Here is a 9,064-nt window from a genome sequence, read left to right on the forward strand (position 1 = left end):
AGGTCGGCCTTTTTCCAGTACGAAATGTGTGAATAAAAAAAAAGTCGCAGCTTCGCCCGAAGGCGAAGCATCGATTGCGATAGCACATTAGTGGACAACTATACGATGTAAGAATAGTAGTTTTATCGGCCGTATAAACTTGCAAACATAGGCATGCTAAGTAAATTAACAAACATGGTGTCGCGCACAAGCAAACGTTAACGCATCTCACTCGGTGACTGCGGAAACTCGCTGTCAAAACGCTGGAGTGAGTAAACGCGGCAGCAGCAGCGAGCTCTCTTGCCGCCGCTCGCATCAACGCGCACTAAACCGTGAAACACTCGAGTCCGTAGGCCTAGCGGCCAACTGCAGCGCACCAAGCCGTCGGCATTAATACCTGAACGACACTTCGGTGTTGGGCGCGCGCGTTTTGAACGCTTAGCTGGCACGCGTTAACCCGGCTGCGCCGATCGGCGCGGCATTTTCTTCTTTCTGCTGCTGAACCGCGCGCGGTCTTGGTGCGGAATCGTTTTTAGTAAAAATGATTGCGCACGATCTTTACAAGCCTCCATCGAATCTGTGCCACGTGCAATTTCATAAAGTAGACGCAAAAAGACACCTTATGAAACGAGGAAACGTTTATTTTGCTGTATGTAAATGCTCGTTCCGGGCTTTTTGTGCATTCATCCAACGTTGTGGTACCAGGTAAGCAGCAGTAGTTCCCGTACGAAGCTCCACCGGACGGAATCAGCTGAAATAAGTAAATTCCAAGCATTTGTCATTTTGGTATTTAGACATAAGAATAATGCGTGTCTATAGAGGCAAAACGTGCGAAAGTGGTGAATGGGTGGCATTACAAATAAAAGCAATTCGCTTTTACATACATGGCGTAGAAAGTATACCTGACTCATCTCTAACAATACCATGAATGAATGAATGAACTTTTATTTCCCTTTTTAAGAAAGGGGAGGGGCCGGGGGGGGGGGGGGAGGGAGGCCTGTGTGCTCCAGTCTTAGCACCTTCTGCTGCCAGACGTCCGCCTACCAGTCGTGGTAGGTCTCCGCTACCTCCTCAGCCCACCTTAGGACTCGGTCCTGCAGGGTGGGATCGGAGCTGCGCAGGGCAGTCTCCCACAGCTCCTCACCAATACCATAAAACATGAAGAAAACATGATTTCCAAGCATTCTCCCATTCCCGGGCATTATTTTCTGCACTTTAACAGAACAAATACACGGGCGACTGCGCGTTATACGCTACGTACACAAAGATGGCCACAACAGAGGCTCCCAGCCAGGGCATGCTAGACGCTCGCTAAATTGCCTTCTACTCGCACTCGACAAATGCGTAGGTGCAAAGCCTATTTTCAGTCGTTCAGTAGACGAAATTTTCGAGTTGCAAGTTCCTGGTTCTTGAGCTCCTCGGCGTTATCTTTCGCGCGTTCTGCCGGCGCAAGCAACACACTCCCGTGTTATCACATCTTGGCAATCGCTCGTCGCTTTTTCGAAAAGCACGTGAGTATCCAAAGAGGGTATATGTTGTTGCAGGTCCATAAAAAGCGTCACAAACTTGTCCCACTAATGGCATCTTCGACTGGTCGCCTCGGAGTGCTCTAGAGCACTCTCGCGAGCGTCGTTGTCTTCGGCGGTTTGAAAGAGGGTACGCGCCTTGCATTCGGCTGGTTCTTTTCGATCGCTTTCCTCCCGCGTCGAGCGCTCTGAGGCGCTCCGCGCCCTGTCGTCGTATGGATTTATGTCGTCGGAGCAGTCGTCGAGATTAGAGCGTTTCCAGCAAAGTCATCACAGCACAGCGTCGCCGCTCTTGGCGACGGTCCACCGTAGCCTAGGCAGCCTAGGCCACAGCATGCTGGCGTCTCAACGAACGGTCGTTCCACTAGCGCATCCGCCGGTTTAGCTTTGGATAGGCGAAACATCGGACGTTGGCAGTAGCCACGTGGTTTCGCATCTGCCATTTCCTGCTCCGAGAGCGAGACACACGTTCGGCTTGCGCGCTTGTCCTCTAGCTCTGTGTTCGGAGAACGCCGGATCTGCACGACTCTGCTTCGGGGGATGGATGCGACCAGTCGAAGATACCATAAGATTCAGTACATGCCAAACTAAAGGCCCGTTTATAGTCCGACGTTATCGGTGCGCGGGCCAGCGTCGTTTGCGGCCAGTCACGCTACGCCGGTTGCGCCGCGCCAGCCGAGATGCCAGCATGCAGCATGCCAGCATCTTCGGAGCATGCGTAAAACGGCCCCCAACCGGCGCGAACGGCTGTCTGCGACCGTCGGCGAAGCGGCGTGGGCGCCTTTCCATAGAGAAAGAAATTCAACTCTTTTCTCTATGGCCTTTCTTTCTTCGCGCGCAATGCTTCGTGGGTCGGCGCAGTCGGCGCGACCAACGCGTGGATGGTAAAGCCCCTATATTTATAAAAGTAGCGCCATTCTTAGATCTTGCCGCCACCGCGCTTACCCCGGCGCTTCCTCCTCGCCCTCTCTTAGCCGCCTCCTGTCGCCCCAGCCTCCTCCGCTCCCCCATTGGCCAATCTGTGTCACGTGGAAGTTCGCGTCGCGCTTTTGTATATTTTTTTTTTCTTTCCAGCGCGCTCCGACTGCCATTCTCGGGCCTGTGCGACGAAAGTGCTGTACGCACAAACGGATCAAACGTGTTATGGACAAAAACTTCGTTGTGATGGCATGCTGCTGCGCCTTAAGTTGCCGCAACCGACAAGGCGAGGGCAAATGGCTTTTTTTGTTTACCATCCGGCGTGCGCAAACGTTTGCTGCACACTTGATATTTGCGCCGTCTCGCATCGTCGCATTGCTACTTCCAAAACGGCATTATTAAGACCAGTTACTGACTGACGAAGCAAAATCGCGCCTCAAGAACTTCTCCGCGGGGCGCGATCGAAGTTTTCCTCGGATTTCCTCTGGTAGCGCGTTAGCTGTCGTCTGCCACGGCAGGCCCGACGCAGGCGGCGCCACTGTCGATATCGCGCCTCGATCGCGCTGGTCGCGCCGAGCGCGATAGTGGAACGGAGGAGGAGGGAAGTGGATGGCGCTACTTTTATAAATATAGGGGCTTTAGTGGATGGAGCAAGCGAGCAAGAGCCATCTCAACGTCGGGCCGCGTCCTGTTACGTTGGCTGCGCCCGTGCGTCGAACTATTGTTCTCGCCAACGTGACGTAGCGAGGGCGGGCACGCGATTACGCTACGTCGGACCAATGAGGGACTATGGTCGGACTATATCCGCGCCTTAACCATAACCAAGGCCGAGCTGGTTTTCGCTAACTGTGTCACAACACCAGACGCGGCGAGCGTACAGTCCCAGCGGAAAAAGATTAGCACAAGTGACTGGTGGTTGGAACGTCAAAATCATGACACGTGGCCCAGTTGTTCCTCAGCGCTCCGTTAGCAAGAGTGCCAGGCACATTCCATTTTCCAAAGCAGGAGTGGCCGGCAGAAACCTCTTCCGTGCTCCCCCAATCTATACGAGCTGCGAGTGAGGAGGGGCAAAGCTTTTATTCGATCGTTTCGTGACTACGTGAGTTCTACCCATTCTCTGCCTCCTCTACTCCCCCCTGGACTTGCGCATTAGTATACATATACGAAAGTAGGCGCTGCAGTTTCTGCAATGCATTTGCGGGGGTTTAGATAATTACAGCAGTCTGGAAGGTATTGTGGCGACGCATTGGAAAGGTCTAGCTAGTACACTCCAAACGAGTTTCTGACGTCGCCTTACCTCTGTACCGCGCTCCTGCCATGCATATACGCGTGCACTCTGGCAACCAGCCCCCGACGCGGGGTGCCAGACAGCAACAGTGGAAAAGTCGAAGGTGGTGGTGGTGGTGGTAACATTTATTTAGGTCCTGAAGAATCTTCACCCCGTTTTTATAGGGGCAAGACTGCGGGCCGCTCCCACGTTGGGACGGGAAGGCCAAGCCTCACCGCCGCATCGTGGGCCTTCTGGACAGCCCGGAGTTGATTAATCCATTCGTGGCTCTTGACCAATGAATAAAATGCGTCCGCCATCAATACGTGGTCCGTGGGGTGCTGTAAAGAGGGGCACTCCCAGAGCATGTGTTTGAAATCGCTAACTCCGCCGCAGTCGGGACAAAGAGGGGAGACCTCCGTGTACCTACTGATGATGGAGAGTGTGGGATACGAGTTCGTTTGTATTAGCCTGAGGGTCACGGCTTGAGGCCTCGTGAGATTTCGATGTGGCAGGGGGAAAGCCCTACGACTCATCTGATAGTGGCTAGTGATCTCGTTGAAGGTGGAGAGAATGTCCCTGAAACGGGGGGGTTCTGCCTCCGAAAAGGTCGGACCAAGCCCGTCGCCGGTCCCACCCGGCACACCGGCCTCCCAGTGCCCGGCGCGGCCGGAAAGACCTCGCGCCCGGGCATGGGCCAACTCATTAACGTTGGCTAGCCCCCCTAGTTCTGCGCCCTCGTGCGCCGGGAACCATGTAATGACGTGATGAGTAAACACCTTACCCTCAAGTGCCCTACCAACCTCTTCACAAACTGCCCCAGTCGAGAAAGCTCGAAGGGCTGATCTCGAGTCCGTATAAATATCTTCCCTGTCCGACCGAAGGAGCGCCAGCGCAATGGCCAGCTGCTCCGCCTTGCAAGCCGATGACGTCCTGATTGACGCGGCCGATAACACTCGACCCTTCATGTCCACGACGTTAGCAACAAAATGGCTGGAGTCGCCTTCGTATTGGGCAGCATCTACAAAACATGACTCTGCCTCGTGCGCATGTGCGTACCGCAAAAGCGCAGAGGCGCGAGCCGTCCTCCTGCCAGTGTTGAAAGTCGGATGCACGTTCCTCGGAATTGGGGAGACCTTAATAGCCTGCCTCACACTATCCGAAAGCTGAACGTTCCTATCCCTTAACGTCTTCGGATTGATCCCGACCTTAGCCAGGATCCCTCTTCCCGCCTCTGTAGACAAGAGTCTAGCAGTTTGTGCGGATTGCTGCGCTTCGATAACTTCCTCTAATGTGTTGTGGACGCCTAGGCTTGCTAGGTTTTCTGTGCTTGTGCGCATTGGGAGTCCTAGGACTCTCTTAATACTTTTCCTGATGAGCGTGTTCAACTTGTTCATTTCGTGTTTCTGCCATCTGTGCATCGGAGTGACAAAATTCACATGGCTCATGAGAAACGCGTGGAAAAGCCTGAGGAGATTATCTTCCTTAAGGCCTCCTTTTCTGTTAGAAACCCTTGCAATGAGTCTGGTTACTCCTTCAGCATGTCCTCTAAGCTTATCTATAGTACGCCCGTGCTGACCGTTAGCTTCAATGATCATGCCTAGCACCCGGAGAGAACGAACCCTTGGGATATCGCTGCCGGACGACGTTCGCACGCCAATATCAATCTCCTCTGGAGGCCTCCACCCTCTAGGCTTGGGTCCTCTTCTAGTGGGACGATATAGAAGTAACTCCGATTTGGAAGGCGATAGCCGGAGACCCATCCGATTGACGTGTTTTTCTACGCAATGCACCGCCTCTTGCAGTGCGTCTTCAACGTGGCCTTCTGACCCGCCAGAGCACCAGAGGGCGATGTCGTCCGCATAGATTGCGGAGCCAATACCCTCCATCTGGTCAAGCTCGTTCGCCAAGCCCTGCATCGCTATGTTAAATAAGAGCGGCGAGACAACCGACCCCTGTGGAGTACCCCTTTTTCCTAGATCATAAGCCTCCGATTTCAGGTCACCCAATTTGATTGTGGCCCTCCTATCTCCGAGAAAAGAGTGCACGAATCTGTAAAATCTTTCCCCTAAGTCAAGGCGGGAGATAGAGTCTAGAATATGTTTATGCGACACGTTGTCAAAGGCCTTTTCCAGATCGAGACGGAGAATGGCCCTCGTGTCCCTGGTGTCTTTATCTAATATATCGTGCTTGATGAGTAGCATGACGTCCTGCGCGGAGAGGTGAGGCCTGAAGCCTATCATGTGTTGGGAAAGAGACCCTCCTCCTCAATGTGTTTAGAGATCCGACCATTTATCACATGCTCCACCACCTTGCCCAAACAAGACGTGAGGGAGATGGGCCTGAGGTTCTCAATTCCGGGGCTGCGCCCAGGCTTGGGAATGAGAACCACGGATGCAACCTTCCACTCATCTGGAAATACACCCGATTCCCAAATGCGGTTGATCTCTTCCGTTATGACCTTAATCGACCTGTCATCTAAATTGCGCAGCATTCTGTTGGTTACGCCATCCGGTCCCGGGGCTGACCTGCCATTGAGTTTCTGCAGTGTTTCGCGAACGTCCGCCTCCTGAAACGGCCTGTCTAGGCTCTCTGCCGATTTGCCCTCATATCGTGGACATTCCTGCCCCGTGGGCCCAGCCTTGTCCGCCAGGGGAAGATACCTCCGTGCCAAGTGCGTGGCGATTTCGTCATCCCCATGCTGCTGCCTTTCCGCATGAAGAATTTTATCCACCACCCGATTCTGATTGCTTTTGGTCTTATCCTCGTGGAGCAGGTACTTTAGTAGGTTCCATTTCCCACCTAATCGCATCTGCCCATCCACCATGTTACAAACCTCATCCCATTGCTGTCTCTCAAGCACTTGACTGTGTGCCATAATTGTTTTGTTTAGCTCGGCTAGCCTCTTTCTAAGCCTACGATTGAGCTTTTGTGTTTTCCACCTAGCTAGTATAGATTCCTTGGCCTCTATTAAGTGTGCTAATCTGCTATCCATTTTCTCGACCTCCAGCTCCGTGTGTATCGACTTGGTCACTTCTCCTACGTCCCTTTTGACTCTATCCAACCATTCCTGGAAGTTCTCAGGAGAATCACCCCCTCTTTCCTCCCTGATCTTACGGAAATGATCCCAGTCTATGTATTTGAATGCCCTGGGAGGCTTTCTGCCTACCTGCAGCACGGTGCTAGCAATATAATGATCGCTGCCCAATTCTACCCCTAAGTTAGCCCATGAAAATTCCCCTGTCGACCCCACGAATGTGAGGTCCGGAGTTGAATCCTGTGACACGGAGTTGCCAATCCTGGTGGGGAAGTTGGAATCGGTGATTAACGTGAGGCCAAGATCCGCCGCTGCCTGCCAGAGGTTCTCGCCCTTGCGTGTAGTGTGGGGGTAACCCCACGCCTGATGCTGGGCATTAAAATCCCCGGCCACAACAATGGGGGCCCTGGCCTTGCCTGCCATAGAAGCCGCCTTAACCAACAATGAAGTGAAGCGATGCTGCCCCCCTCTAGGGGAACTGTACACGTTCAGTATGAATACGCTATTCCTGAGCTCACCGCTCGGGATAACCTCGCCAAAAAGGTATTCAATTTTGCAACTACCCATGTTTAAGTCATGCTCGATAAAAGTGTGTTTGTTAGAGACCAGGGTGGAGACCCCCCTACTCTCCGGTCCTTTCTTTACGTACGATTTGTAGCCCGACAGAGAAACTCTATCCACCAATACCTCTTGTAATAGAATAATCTGCGGTCTCGAATCTCTCGATCTGAGGAACTGCTGAAGGGCCGCCCTTTTTGAGAGAAGCCCCAACAGTTCCATTGCCAGATCGTAAAGTTCAATACGCCGTTACTCGCAGCCATCATTGGAAATATCAACCAATTCAGCCCGTGTACTACCATCGGGCTCCCCCGAGGAAGCAGCCTTCCTCTTAACCAGACTCTTTATTCGCTTCTTGGCTCTCAATTTGCCTACCTCTTCCTCAAGCTTGGATGTCCTTGCAGTAAGAGAGGCCATCGCCTCCGCCATTTGCCTAAGAGTCTCCTTAATATCTGCCAAGGAATCTGTGATTTGCACCCGAAAATCGAGCTCCTCGTTCCTGACGTGCTCAGTAGTTGCCTTTCTCTTTGACGGCCTAACCTCAGAATGAGTATCCATTGGAACCTCAGCTGTTGGCGACTCCCCTACATTCTCGACGGGCCTGTTCGGCTGCGATGGAGGAGTAGCCTTCGCCACCTTAGCTCCCTTCATTTCTGCTATCTCAGCCCTGAGTTGTTCAACAATGCCTCTAAGAGTAGCATTCTCCTTTTGGATTCGACTAACTAGCTCAAAGCTAACATGCTCTGAAGCAGCACCCCCCTTTACCTGTGGCTTTGTCATTTTCTTGACCTTGGTGGCCCACGTTCCTTGGTCGACCCCTTGTGTTGCGATGCGAACCGCAGGAGTCCTAGAGCGAGATCTTGCTATGGAGGCTGATCTCCCCCTGGATCGGGATCGGCCGCCGCTGGATCGGGAGCGTCCGCGCTGGATCACTCTGGTACCTCCTGGCGTGACCGTGTCCAGCGGCGGGAAGTCTTTTTCCCCGTCGTGGCCTCGTTGAAAACCGGAGTTAGAATCTTGCTTCTGTCTTTCCTTTCTCCTGTGACGCACCACATACGGGATTTGGAAGCGCTGCTGGCACTTCCTATCTGCTGTGACATGTTCGCCTCCGCACAACTTGCACGTCGGCTTGCAATCGTGATCCTCCGATGACAACTGCTTGCCGCATCCCCTGCATATGACGTCATCTGGCGTAGGGCATACGTCAGCGCGATGTCCTACCTTGCCGCAAGCGTAGCAAACATCTGTCTGCCTTTTGAACAGTGTGCAGCGGAACATGCTCGTGCCGCAAATAACGTGATTTGGAACTTGAAGTCCGTCGAAAAGAATCACCACCGTTTTCGAGTTCTTGATTCGCTTTGCTTGAAGAGCCGTTGGGTTCCTGTTATGAACAATAAGCGCCTCAAGTCTCGCCGGGTCGAGGTCTACCCCTCGTATGACCCCCTTGCAGGTGTCGTCCGGGGTAGCCATATACGCGTTGACTTCGTACTCCACTTTGCCTATGGCAATACTAGATATCCTGGCATACGCTCTGGCGTTCTTCTCTGCCGGGGTGCTCACCACCGCAATGTTCTGCATGACGTTGGGACAAACTACGTCTTCGGCGATTTCTTCCTCGCCCAGACCCGCCGCCCTGGCCAGGGCGAAGGCAAACTTGATTTGACTAACATTCCTCATGTTGAGGCCATTGCGTGGGCGGACAATCACCCGCAAATGATTTTTCGGAAGTTGTGGCAGTCTTGACGCCGCTATGACTTGCTTTTTCACCTTCTTGAGCGA

This window comes from Dermacentor silvarum, chromosome 5 (assembly GCF_013339745.2).
Source record: "Dermacentor silvarum isolate Dsil-2018 chromosome 5, BIME_Dsil_1.4, whole genome shotgun sequence".
Taxonomy (NCBI): domain Eukaryota; kingdom Metazoa; phylum Arthropoda; class Arachnida; order Ixodida; family Ixodidae; genus Dermacentor; species Dermacentor silvarum.